The sequence below is a fragment of the Cryptomeria japonica genome, chromosome 7 (genome assembly GCF_030272615.1).
Source record: "Cryptomeria japonica chromosome 7, Sugi_1.0, whole genome shotgun sequence".
Taxonomy (NCBI): Eukaryota; Viridiplantae; Streptophyta; class Pinopsida; order Cupressales; family Cupressaceae; genus Cryptomeria; species Cryptomeria japonica.
Genome location: NC_081411.1, coordinates 759,455,733 through 759,470,624, shown reverse-complemented (window position 1 = coordinate 759,470,624; position 14,892 = coordinate 759,455,733).

The following is a 14,892-nucleotide window of genomic DNA, read 5'->3' as shown; positions in this document are numbered from 1 at the left end:
AATGTGTTGGTTTTCCATTCAAGCTTAAATTAGATAAATTACATAATACATTATAGGTATTTATTCTATCAAAATTAATCAAGTCCCTCATATCAAACCAATCCTAGGCCTTTGTAACTAAACCTTTTCAACTAAAGTGTAACATTCTACCAAGTTCATAAAAAATTATTGACCTTTAACTTTCATTTGAATCTCTTCTAGCTAAAGAATATTCTTATTGAGCCCTTCATGATAATCAATGAACTAAGGAAAATGAGTAGGAGGCTAATTGTTCAACTAGCTTTAGTTATTTTAAAATGTTCTAATGTAAAACATCGTTAACTCATATTAAATGTAGTGTGTTTTCTTTTTTAAGTTCACTGTAGAGGCATTAAGGTTTGGTTTCTAGTGCTAAGATGTTCTCTAAAGATAACATCAGTAATGTTCTTAGTGAGGAGATCCTTGGAAGGGCTTACCTAGACTTGAGGGGTCAAGTGGAGGTTTGTAAGGAGGGAGTTTTTAGAGGTAGACTGTTACAAGTGCGGTTGTCGTTGCACCAAAAGATCGACCTGTTAATGCCTGATACAACCACTAGACTTATAGAATCCACAGGAGGCGGTTAAGCCATGTCACAAGCCCGAGCGTTGCGTTGCACAACACAAGGAGACCAAGGGAACACACCTTGCAACAATCCCCCCTAGCGCAAGCGAGGGGTTTGAACCTATGACCAAGCTTTGATACCACTTGTTACAAGTGTGGTTGTCGTTGCACCAAAAGATCGACCTGTTAATGCTCGATACAACCACTAGACTTATAGAATCCATAGGAGGCAATTAAGCCATGTCACAAACCCGAGTGTTGCGTTGCACATCACAAGGAGACCAAGGGCACACACCTTGCAACATAGACTAGATTTTCCTCACTAGGAAGTTAATGACATAAGCCCTATGTAGATGGTTAAACTCATTTTAACCCACCATCACCATGCAAGGAATTTTTTTTAAGAGGAGTCAAGCCCATAAGATGATTCTAGTAGAGGATCTTCTAGAAGCTCTATAGCATCTTTTGATTTAGGTTTGACAATTAAAGAGGGAAGAATGGTTAGGACGGAAATTTGCTTCAACATAATTTATTATTAATCCTATTTTTGTGAGTTATTTTTGTACAATTAATTTTGAGTATGTAGCTATTAATTTTTAGCCCTTGTGTTCACACTCCTTATAGATGCTCCTTGGTTGTTTATTAGGCTTCATTAATGATTTTTTTCCTTATCTTTGTACAAGACTTTAGGTCCTTTCAAAATCCACCTTTATCCTCAATGAAAAAGTTAATTACCCCTCCTTGCTGCTCCAGTTTGGTTGGAAATGGATTCAACAAGGGAAAAATTTTCGCTTCTTGGTCATTCCCTTTGCATTTCAAGGGTCTGTTGTTGCCCTTTGGAATGCGGTGCTTTCAAGGATCGAGAAGAAGCTTGCTTACTAGATTACCAAGCCTCTTTCTTTGGCTGGTAAATTTCAGATTTGTTCAAAAGTTCTTGCTACTACTCATGTTTATTACTCCTCATGTTGGGCTCCTTATAGAGCATCTTATTGTAAATTGGAGAAGCTCTTGAGGGACTTTCTATGGTCTAATGGCACAGATCATCATGACTTTCACAAAGTCATTTGGGATTTCTGTTGCCTCCCTCGGGACTGTGGAGGACTTGGCCTCTTGTCCACTCAGAAACAAGGTTTAGCCCTTTGTGCCAAATGGGTAATTAGAGCTATTTCTGGAAATGAAGCATGGAAAGTGTTGCTTTGGAATTGTATTTCTTCAGGACACCCAGTTAATAGGCCGACTTGGAAGGGGATTGGTTTTCAAACCCCTCTTCTTATGAAAGATGCAGTGCGCATTCAAGGCACTTTTGTTGCTAAAAGCATTTGGCATGCCTAGGAAGCTATGAAGCCTTGGCTTCGTTGGGATGGTTCGGGATTGCATGATGACCTTTCTTTCAACTAGCACAATATTTGGTGGTCGCCTATCATTCGGGTTGAAGGGCTCCCTTTGGCACGTGTTCCTGGAGTGCATGCTCTGCGTTTTCATAAACGCAACAGCTGTACTCCCCGTGACCTTTTTTCTCGTACAACTATGAGTATTCTATCTTGGGAAGATTTGCAGATCTAGTTTCACCTTGTTCGACCAGATCGACGGACATTTGAGCTTGTGCTCTCTACTCTACCTCTGAATATGCTACACAAAATTGGTATTCATTCTGTGAGGTCTTGGTGGAAAGATTAGTGTTGGTTTCCCAACACTTCTTTTTGCAATTATAAACCCAAGATGGGTTACCACTAGCTTGTACCTCATTTGCCTATGGTTCCCACCTTGAATTGTCGATAGCATTTACAATCTTCATAGAGTATTTGGCATTGCAGATTTCAGACTCTTTGGTCTACCATTGTTGAGCCTAAGGTGGCCCATTTTGTCTAGTGTATTCTTTTCCAAGGCTTTCCTATTGGCTCTCATCTCAGGCATCTTGGGGTGCCTGACCCTCGTTGTCCCTTTTGTGGGCTACCTAAGACCTTGATGCATCTCTTCTGGTTCTGTAGAAGAGCCCAACAGTTATGGGTTTCGATTCATTACTTTTTAAAGTCGTTTTGTCGTAAACCCTTTTCTTGGCACATGGTTTTGTTGGGAGATTCCCTGCGGCATCCCTTCAAATTCACCTAGATTTGGCATGCTTTCAGGATGGAAATCCTCTTTAGTTTATGGAAAGATAGAAATGTTGTTCTATTTTCTCATATCTCTCTTGATATTCATGTTTCTTTGTACACTAAAGCTTGCATATGCAATAATGTGATGTTACAGATCCAGGTGTAGGCCAATAAAGTGGCTATGGAGTTGGCCCACTTGCACACTCTTCTTGATCATTGGGGTAATGCCTCATGTACAATTGCCAGAGTTCCATCAGATTTTGTTGCCTCTGGTGACCATTCTCCAGCTCATGGTCGTCGGCGTGGTCACAGCTCTTCGACTAACGGTTCTCGCATGCCTCGTTCTTAGGCTCCTCATTGCCACTTTGGCAAGAGAAAGGATTTCCTGTGTCATCATTCTTTTTCTCCGACTTGTGGTGGCTCTGCTTCTGGGTGGCCTACGGGTGGTGGTACCTTTTCGATTCCTGGTGGATCTGATTGGCCAGACTCTGGTTGGCCCCACTCCGCCAAGGTGGTTACTCAGCTTGCTCTAGCGATCTCTCCTTCGTAGAAAGACAACGAAGGTGATAGTGAGGCTGATGAAGATGGGTGGTCTCTTCCAGACCCCCCTCCTGACCCCATTGATGTATGGGGTAAAAAGGATGATTTGAATCCTCTGCCTCCTTCCACTACTACTACTTTAGCTGCTTAGGCTTTTTTTTCATGTTTATGGCATTGTAAGTTGTTTTGTTGTTTCTGGGGTAGGCTCGTGTGACTCTCGGGGAGTGATCTTTTCCTCCCACCCCTTTTTTTTATGAATAGTGTAAACTTATTACTTATTTAATGGATTGTCTATTCATAAAAATAAAAAATTAATTAATGTTAGCTTCATTTCATTTTTGGTAATAATTTTCTCTCTGCATTTAGTCTAATTACAAGAATTGTTTAGATGGATTTGGGAGAAATGTTTAAACTCTTTTCATATCCCAAAAAATTAGTATAGTGTTTTATGTTTAATGACTCACAAGTGTATTTGTTCTATCCTTATAAATCTAACTTGCATGAATGTAAGGTCAATGCACACAACCAATAGGAAAGATAAAATACTTGAAGATTATTCTTGTCAACCATAGTTAACAAATGGTCAAGATTCACTCTTATGTCACTTCAATGCAAAAATCTCATCACTAATGAAAAAATGAGCTACTAGCTAAGGTTGATGGGTTTAGCTTGACTCCTATCAATTGCATGTACTCCACACCCAATTTTTTAGTCTATAGTAGGTACTTAAGCTACATTGCAACCTTGTTTCAATTTGTAATGAGACTTTTAGTAGTTTTTTTATCCACTACTTTTTTTTTAGAAGATTCACCAAGCATTGTTATGTTGATTTAACTACCAATGTTTTTATTACTTTCTTTTCCAATCTAAATATTCAGCTACCATTATTTTTCTTAATCATCTATCATCTGTTTAAATCAAAATAAATATTTTTCAGTCTTTCATTTTAGTTGGAGATTAAGGGGAAGTGCCTATATAGTTAGTACATTATATCTTTAGTTTCAATTTAAATCAATTAAAAATAAATTTTAATTACATCCCCATAAAATGGTTGGTTAGGTTGTTTCACTCAAAATTAGTAGATTGTAGGGTCACATTCTTTTGTTGAATTGGTATAGTAACATCTTAGTTGTTTATGTGCAGCCACATTGAAGTGGTAAATTGTTGAAAAACCTAAATAAGCAAGTGACATTGTACTATAATTGTAACAACACAAAATTTGGCACTGAAGTGACAAATTATTAAAAAAATCTAGATTATCGTGCTAGTTGTTTATGTTAGACAACATTAAAGCGTAAATTTAAAAAAATATTTTAAAAAAAACTAGATGAGCAGGTGGCATTGTACTACAACTCTACTAACATAAAAGTTGTGAGAAAGTATTACTTATGTGAGGCCACATTGAAGTGGCAAATTATTGAAATGGCTAGATGAACAAGTGGCTTACGCTACCATGTTGAGAGAAGTTTACATTATTAAATTTAAAATTATATCATTAAATTGAATTTTATGAAAGTATATATTTTAGATGTGAAAAAGAATGATGTAATTTTGTAATAAAACACATACACAATAAATTAATTTGAAATATACCATATAATCAAGTTCAATTAGAGTGGAAATCTTTTTTTATATATAATGATGTTTAAGTCAATGGGTTTTATATTTATTTGTTGTTTAATAGGTAAGTGAGGGTTCTATTTGAAGGGAAATGGGGCATCCCAAAAAGCCATCTGAGATCAGTATGCACCCCCAGTATCCTGTATCTTCTTCAATAAAAATTACAACATGTTGATACAAGCACATACTACTATGCCATAAAAGCGAAAACAGACATAGTTCATTTCCCATGATTAAAACCTTAGAGGAAAGTGATTGCAATTTACAAATCTAAGAAAATTTCAGCAGCATTACGACATACAGATTTAATACTTTAGAATCATGAAACGAGAAGAATGAGACAAAAGAGAGAACATAGATATACGTGGGGAAAATCCTTTGGGTAAAAAACCCCTCTCCAAAACATCGAGCCAATGTATTATTCAACAACAAGTTACAATACATTTACAGGCTCTAAGCCTTTACATGTAGATTTACATCTTGTTCCATCCTGGAGAAAAATCGACATCATAACCTTGTAAAATGAACTCCTCTCCTCTCTTAAATCGGCTAAGGCATCAACATATAATAGAGCTCAACACAAAGAGGAAGGCTTACATGGTTTCCAAAACCAACTTCAAAGCCTAAGAGGTAAGTTGTGTCATAAACAATATCTTGCTAATCCCATGACACGTTGCTCATAGCAACTTCCAAGGCAACAACACCTATCTCATCCATAACGGTCATCTTGCCAAATATAATGTAAAGACAACATAGAAATTACTATGACTAGGAATAAGCACCTTCCTTACCTCACACCACTTGTACAAGTGAGCTCCACCATAAATGTCAATAGCTAAAAAACAACTCCAATACATAATAGAAGCTAAAAACCAAGACTATTTAGTCAACATAGGAAATTACCATATCAATTTCCACTCTAACATAGCATCTTCCAAGTGTGTACCAACTTCCTAGAAAATAAGGAATATGTCATTTCATCACCTGCCATGTAGGATGCCACCTCACCAAGAGTTCCCACAAAGTGAATGACAACTTAGGAAGTTTATATCTTAGAATAAATCAATTAAGCAATAATTAATTAATTTGGCATGTTAGCACTCTAAGGTTGAGACACCTTAATCCCAACACTATGGGAATCCTTTCTCTTAGATATTAAAATGCATGTCTATGTAGAGAACTTGAATATGATGGAAAAATCTTATTCACAATTTTGGCATGCTTCAATTGAAATCCCAAAAACAACAAGATACATGCAAGCCAACCAAAAAAGAGTTTTGATTGAAGCATCTAAGATCTAAAAAGAAAGGATAAGGACCAAAACCAATATATACCAAAAATATTTTTGTAATTACACATAAGGACCTTTTTAGCAAGAAAAATCATTGAACCTCCAAAATACACCTTTGTGTCACCACCTCTTACCACCCCAGCCATAGGTAAAAAATAACCATGCTAAATCCATCACCCTGAGCCATCTAAAGCTTATTAAGTTATACTTCAAATAGTGAAATTGGACACTAGGAAAAACCTCCAAATATTTAACTAAATGTACTTTAAATAACTATCTAATAGAGAGGGAAAGAAGAAGAGGGGGATTATTATTATTTATGGGTTACAATGAAATTTTTAACCACTATAGTCAAATATTAACAAAATACCACTAGACTTTCCTCATTCTCAAAAACATAATAGTATGCAATAATTACTTCCATTAAAACTATGTATCTTAATGTAGTGTAAGATGGAGAGGAAACAATATTATAACATGCACAAGATGGTACCTACAACTGAAAAGGGTGTGACAAACAAGAAACATTCGCATGAAGGTAGACAAGGTTGTGATTACAAATAACAAATCACATAAATAAACCCCATGAGAATTTGTGAATATAAAAATGACATTGCATGATCTATGAGATCCTTGAAATATATGAATAATATGTGGCACACTTTATCTCAATACATTTATAATGTCCAAAATTAACTACATGCTAGAAAAATGATTTTGATGGAAGATGAGAGGTAATAGAAGGTACTATTATCACTTGAAATTACATCCAGTTAGGACTATCCTAGCATTCCAATGACACAATGAGAATGATATCAAGTTGTTGGACCTTACAAATGAGATCAAACCTATAGAGAAGGATGAGTTCCTTTCTAAACCTAGATGCAGAATGTTGATCCAACCTAACATAGAATGAAACTAAAATCCTAATCTTATTCTACTAATTTTTAAAATAAAAAGAGAAGAAGGAATGCATGTAAGGGAAAGGGTAGCGATGCACATAGATTAAGATGATTTTCTCCCTTTTCTCCTAGCAAAACAAAGAATTAATGAAAGCTACTAGAGGAACTCATATAGATCTTTGTTTTACAACTCTTGAAGACATATGTGGAGGTAAGAAATTCTATAGGTGTTAAGAAAGAAGAAGATATCCACATATAATATTTAGAAACATATTTTACACAACAAACATGTACAAAAATCATAGAAACATTCATACAAACATAAAGGTAAATAAATTTGCACAATGTGATATAGGTGAGAAGAGGTGAAATACAAATTTCCTTCATACAAAGGAATAAGTCCAATTATTATTTACAAAAAATGAATAATTTATAGGTCTTTGGTTCAAACTAAGAAGGAACTACTTTACAAAATGAGGCTTAATAGATTGATCCCTAAAGAAAGGCACACAAGATGTCAAAATGCTATAGGAAACCATAGCTACAAATCCTACTAATATATTGATGGCAAGTGCCTTCTACAAATTTGCTTGACACAACTTGGAGGTGTGAAAGAATGTTATTGGATTGAACATGCTTTAGAATTAATGAATTCTAGGTTTGAGTGTAGAAAGAAGGAAAATCACCCAATAAATCTATTGCAAAAGTGACCTAGAGATAGTGTTATGATAAATTATCTCTACAACACTGAATAGAGCATGGGCACCATCATTTCCCTTTAGATATATGCTAAAATGAATTAAAAAATATTTCTATAGTCTCCTTGAATTGATATTTGGTGGTTGTAGATGAAATAAAACACATTGTCTTGAATGTCCTTGTAACTATCGACGAAGTTTTAGACTTTCCCATACCATCATGTCCATCACACTTGGTAGAAGTGAATTAAAATATTTAATGCATTGGAAAATTCTTTATAAACCATGCATTAAGGCTTCACTTGGATTCCTTACCAATCAAAACTAGGATGCAAGCACATCTATTTCCAATTTCTTATGAGGCATTCCTTTATTGACAATTGGGCATCCGAGATCTACTTTATTGCTTGTCATAGAAAAGAAGGGAAATAGATACTTTGAAAGTTTGACTCCTAATGATGATGTTAGCATGACATCATCAAGGAAGAGGATGAAATCAACAAAGGATGATATCAAGGTAAGTGCACAAAGATAGGGGACCAAAAGGTTTCCACCCCACTTTTTGCCCCTAAAGACCATAACAATAGAACATTAAAATTTTCTTGCATTATGTTTCTAAGAGACCAAGCCTCTTGATCAGTTAATTAACACCATAAAGAGAGTGCATTATAAAATGCTCTTTTTATGGTCAATTAAAACCATAATACAAGCATATTATAATGTTCTTATGTTATGGTTAAATCAAACCATAATACGAGCACATTATAACACACTTGTGCTATGGTATTTTGACCATAAAGACATAACCCTAAAGAGTGAGGAGGGAGGCAGGGAGGGGGGGAGGGAGATAGGGAGGTAGAGAGGTGTGTGAGAGAGAGTGAGGGAGGCAGGGAGTTAGAGAGGGGAGGAAGGGAATTAGGGAGGTAAAAAGGTGAGAGAGAGAAGGGGGAGGGATGGAGTTATAGAGGGGAGGGACATAGAGAAGTGAGAAAGAGATAAAGAGAGACAGAGATAGGGATATGGAGGGAGGTAGAAAGGTGGGTGAGAGGGAGAGGGAGAGGGAGAGGGAGAGGAAGAGGAGGAGAGGTAGATAGAGAGGTAGAGAGAGGAAGAGGGGAAATAGAGAGAAGTAGAGAGGGAAGGAGGGAGGGAGGGAGGGAGAGGTAATTAGGTAGAAACAAAGAGAGAGGTAGGGTGAGAGGGTCAAAGGAAAGGGTAGGCAGAGAGAGAAAGAGGGAAGATAGATAGAAGAAGAGAGGGAAGGAGGGAGGGAGGAAGAGAGAGAGAGAGAGAGAGAGAGAGAGAGAGAGAGAGAGAGAGAGAGAGAGAGAGAGAGAGAGAGAGTCAGAGAGAGTGTTGGATATTGTTGCTGCTAGGATATGTTGTTGTCATTGATGTCAACATATTCATGTTTTTTGATGTTGCAGAGAGTTGTTTGGTGATCCAGTGATTGCAGTGAGTTGATATGGTTGGTTTATCTGTTTGATATGCTGAATCAACTAGAGATACTTTATTCTTTTTTGATTCCATGATGCAATGTGATGATTTGAACAAGTTGAGGTTTTTTCGAATGGAGATTGATTTTCAGTGTTCAGTGTTGCAGTGTTCTGGTGTTTGATCCATTGTGCTCTGGTATGATCATATCTTGTGTTGCAAATTTGGGAGAGTATTTGGGATGTTTGTGTGTATCTTCATTTTAGATGGTTCGTGATTTAATTCTCCGCATGCTATCTTTTTTGTTCGAGTTGTTGTTGTTAAGTGTTCTTGAGTGTTAGCGTGTTGATCGGTGAAGATTTGATTAAGTGATGTTGGTGCAACTATTGTAGATGGTTTTAATGTTCTTGTTGATGTTTGCTAATCATGTCCTATTTGTCTTGATGCTTCACATTGATCATTGTGCACATTCTTGATGATCTTATGGGTCTGATGATATTCTTCGTGTTATGCGGTATTCTTGGTGGTCTAACGTGTTGCGGTTGATCGTGGCGAGATTTCTAGTGATGGTGCACGTTTGAAAAGTTTATTTTGGTCTATGCTATGTTGTCTATGATATTGTATTGGTCCGGTGGTCGATTTATGCATCATGTCACGATATAATTTTGTTATTAGGTGTTAAGGGTTTGGTCAACCTTGTAGTCAAGGTTGATGATCTATATAAATAGGTGTTATATTTTTGTAATTGGTGAGTTTTGGGTGATGTGTTGGTGTTGATTCTGCATTATCAGAGAGTGGTGTATGTGCGAACAAGTGAATATATCTTTTGGTGTGGTGTATTGAGAAGAGAGTGTTGCAAGGAAGACATTTGTGCTTAACTAGAACTGTCATCAGGCATTAGCAGATGCTATCTTTGTAGTTCATCTTAACTGGATTGTAGTCCAAATATCTTTGTAAGGTAGTGAACCTTTCCTAAGGGTTGTAGCCTTCTAGGTCATTGTATTTTGAGAAGTGAGCTCTAGGCAATGTGTCTGAATGCATGTGCATTCCCCATTGTAACATTTACACATACTAATATAGAATATCATCTCATTGTGGGTAGGTTCCCACCGTAGTTTTTCCCTTGACTGGGTTTTCCATATCAAAATATTGGTGTTATGTGTGTTGTTATTATTATTGTTATCTTTCTTTTTGTTGCAGTTGGTCAGATATGAGATTGTACTTAATTTTTTTAATCTGGTGAAAACCAATTCACCCCTACTCTCAATTTTTCTGTCTTGTTGTTGCCAACAAGTGGTATCAGAGCTAGATCCTCCAGAAGAAGCTTGACCACTTGAGGATATCCGGGATGACAACCTATGTGTTCAAGAAGAAGATACCTAGATTTGATGGAAATAATTATACTATATGGAAGGACCAGATGGAAGTTCATTTGAAGTGTATTGGAGAAGAGTATTGGAAGATTATCAAGAATGTCTACAATGTTCCTCAGAATGGACCAGTTACTGTTGCTGAAATCAAAGACATTGAACATAACATAAGAGTTAAGGAAGCATTGTTGAGTTCCTTGACTGATTCAAACAAGACTAATGTGATGGGACTGTAGACTACACATGAGATCTGGAAAAATCTAGAGAATTTGTATGAAGGTGATGCACAAGTTAAAGTTGCTAAGTTGTAGAGTTTGAAAGGAAAATATGAGACATTGAAGATGAGAGAAGATGATAATATAACGTCCTTTATGGCTAAAGTGAATGAACTTGTTATGAATATTAAATGTCTCGATGGAACTCTTGAGGAAGATGAGATTGTTGCTAAGGTGTTGAGATCCTTGCTTTCTGCTTACAAAGCTAAAGTTTCTGCTATTGATGAGATCTAGAGTGTGACTACGATGACAAGAGACATATTGGTTGGTAAGCTAGTTGCATTTGAGTTGAGCAAATTTGGTGAATCGCATGGTAAATTTGAGACTGCATTTAAAGCCTCTATATCCAAGAAGCTAAAGTATGATCTGAGAGAGTTCATCCAAGGTTTCAAAATATGAAAGAGAAATGAGAGATGGAAGAGTCGGAAAAAGAGTTGGATGAGCTTGAAGCTCTTATTGCTCAGAGATTACCTAAGGGAGCTGGTAAGTATGATGGAAAGTTAACTTTGAAATGTTTCTCTTGTAATACGATAGGACATTTTTCTTTTAGGTGTCTTGAAAGAATGTCTAGGTATGATAAGAATGAAAGACATGATAGATTTGATAAGCATGATAAATATGAAAAGCATGATAAGTATGACAAGCCCTATAAGCCTAACCAGAAGTACAAATATTAGAAAAGATGTTATTATGTTGTTGATGAAGGTGTGATAGATGAGGAATCTGAGAATGGGAATTCAGAAGATGAATTTGTATTTATTGCTATCAAGGAAGATGATTTGATACCAATGAATCCTACAAGTTGCATTGTTGAGGAGAAAGCTTTGGCTGCTAAGATTGAAGAGAAAGATGAATGGGTAATTGGCAACATTTGTTCACATCGTATGATAGGTGATAAAAGAAAATTTGTGAATATGGAGAGGTATGATAGTGGTATAGTAAGGTTTGGTGATGATAAAGCTTGTGTGATTCGTGGTAGAGGTTCTATCTCTTTTGATGGTAAGAATAATACTGATGATGTCTTATATGTTGAAGGTTTGAAGCATAATCTTTTGAGTGTTGGACAGATGGTTGATAGGGGATATGATTTGCAATTAAGAATGGTAAATGCAAGATTCTAAATGCCTTTGGTATAGAGACTGCATCAAGGACTAAGACAAAAGCTAATATCTTTCACTTGAATGTCGGTGAGAAAAGTTGTTTGATTGCTCAGATTGATGAAAGTTGGATGTGGCATAGGAGGGTGTGTCATGTTAATTTTGATTGCATGATAAGGATAAGTTCTACTCAAGTTGTTAGAGATTTGCCTAAGATTGTAAATCCTTCTAATCCAATATGTAAAGAATGTCAGTTGGGAAAGAAAACAAAAACTTCATTTAAGAGTAAGTTGTATACATCTAATGGATTGTTAGATCTTGTGAATACTGACTTGTGTGGTCCTACAAGAGTGAGAAGCATACAGGGTGACAATAATTTCATGTTGTTGATTGATGACTACTGTAGAATGATGTGGGTGACTTTTCTAAGTGAGAAATCAAAAGCACTGGAGAAATTCAATATATTCAAAGCTAAGGTGGAGACTGTTGGGATCCAAGAACACTGAGATGGGGGGGTGAATCGGTGTTCTACCAGAATGGAGAAATTTAACCTTATTAATACAAAAACTCAGAAACCGGTAAACATAAAAGCATATAACAATAAGAAACAATGCAACTACAAAGATAAACACCATAGCACCACCGATTTATACGTGGAAAACCTCAAAGAGGAAAAACCACAGTGGGATTGGAGACCCACAATATCTATCCACTGATCAGATGAATAAATATTACAATAAGGGGCATGCACATGTAGGAAGGCCAACAACCTAGAGCACACTATTCATCACAAAAGGAGTCTCACTGAATACATAAAACATCAGACAATAATCTAGAATAAAGATTGAACTGCAAGTATAACATCTCCCATGCCTGAGTACAATTCTGGTTAAGCTCAATACTGGAAGCCTTAAACCTCTTCCACAAATCCAACTCGATCACTAATGATTGACCAAATCCTTTGCATGAATGCTTACAACATTATTCGCATAATCCCATACCATACATGATATCCTATGATCTCCAAAGAGATCTTACATCATATTTCTACCAATCTGGGACCTAAACAATTAGGTTAGCCACCTAAAAGATAATGCAATAAGTTCATAACTTAAACCCACAATCTAATGATCAACCAAGTCGACCAAAGACCAAAAAAATATAATCCAATCAATGAATCCAACCGGTAACGCATCAAGAGCATCAACCCACACATTACACAAACTGGTCTATAACCTAGATAGCACAACCTAGAATAGAATAGATTCAGTACTAACTGCAACACCACCGATCAACTGGAACATGAACAAGATAACCATTAGTATCTAGAATCCTTATAGAAATTGCACCAACACCACTTATCAGATACATCAAAAGATCTTCAACAAAGCTCTGTCGGTGAAACCCTCACCAATAACCAAAAGGTTTACTAGAACAAGTGATAGCTTCTGGATCATTAAATCCTGAACCAATTGAATGTGATACACATCAGGAACACATGAATGACCAATCCAAACCAATTCCTCAGACCGAAGCATACCGAATCAACATGATCTTACCAACCAGAAACCAATCATCCTACCGGGACCAACCAGATATCGGTAAACAGCCAAAGCAGCTAGTGTTGACATCAATGACAAACATCAATGCAACACATAATCAATTCCTCCAAATTCCCAACAATCTCCCCCTTTGGCATTGATGGCAACACTAGTTGTGAAAAACATCCAAGTGCCAAGAAATGCCAAATAGGTCTCCCACAATAAAAGACAACCAACAATCTCCCACAAAATGATATGAGAATGAGATTCTGAAAGAGATATCTCTGTACCAATCAATCATCCATAGATTTGAACCAAACTCCCCCAATGGGATACAACCAGTCTAAAATTCAGTTCCTCCAATAATCTCCCCCTTAGACTGATATCTCTATTAAGCTCTGTATTACACATAAATATCTCTCCCCTTAATGTATATAACTCCTTATGTTTTTGACATGAATATCTATCCCCCTTTGACATCAATGCTAGAAATCTGACATAAATATCAAAGCAAAATCAGAAACCACTGAATCACAAGACTTAACTAATCCCCTTGAGTAGGAGCATCACCACATCAATCTAGAATGAATGATAGCTCTGATAATGCATACCAGATTGATGCTAATCAGCATCACTCAGGTCTCTACCGGTGGGACATAAAACCTCAACCTGTCTCTCAAATGATCAAATGATTCTTCAAACCAATCTGACTTCATTTTCTTCCACCTACTCCTTCAAATAATGTACTTGATAGAAATACCGGATTCTTTGATATGTCTATAGCACTAGAGTTATCACAATGAAGAACTACCGATACATTACAATCCAGCCTTATATCCTTCAACATATGCTTCGTTCATAGAACTTGTGTACAGTTAGTAGTAGCAACAACATACTTAGCTTCAATAGTAGATAAAGAAGTACATAACTGTTTCTGTTGATCCATGAAACAAGATTCTTTCCAAGAAAGAAAGCTTCACCAGATGAGCCTATCTGGTTACCTGTGTCACTAGCCCAATCCGCATCTGAACATGCTCAAAGTGTAAAGTCATCATAAAACAAAAATCATACTAGATAATCCTTGAAAATATTTGACAATCCTAGCTACTGGAGCAAGGATTCAACATAATCAATTCCTTCCTTATGAGAATATCCATTGCAAACCAATCAACCCTAGTTCCAATAACATCTAAGTCCATGTGTTGTCCTTTTCTAACTAATCCAATTCTTCTTCCATAGCTTTAATCCAATATTCATCTTTACATTCTTCAATAACTGATGTCGGTACAATTAAAGAAATTAAGCATACCTCATCAGCTACCAACCTTCTTCTTGTTCAATTATTTGATCTTCTGAATGATTTAGCCTTACATACCTAGGAGTATTCTGACTCTCTGTTCCTCTTCCCCGATCTCCAATTACTGTTGAGTTTTCTGATTATACCAGAGTAAC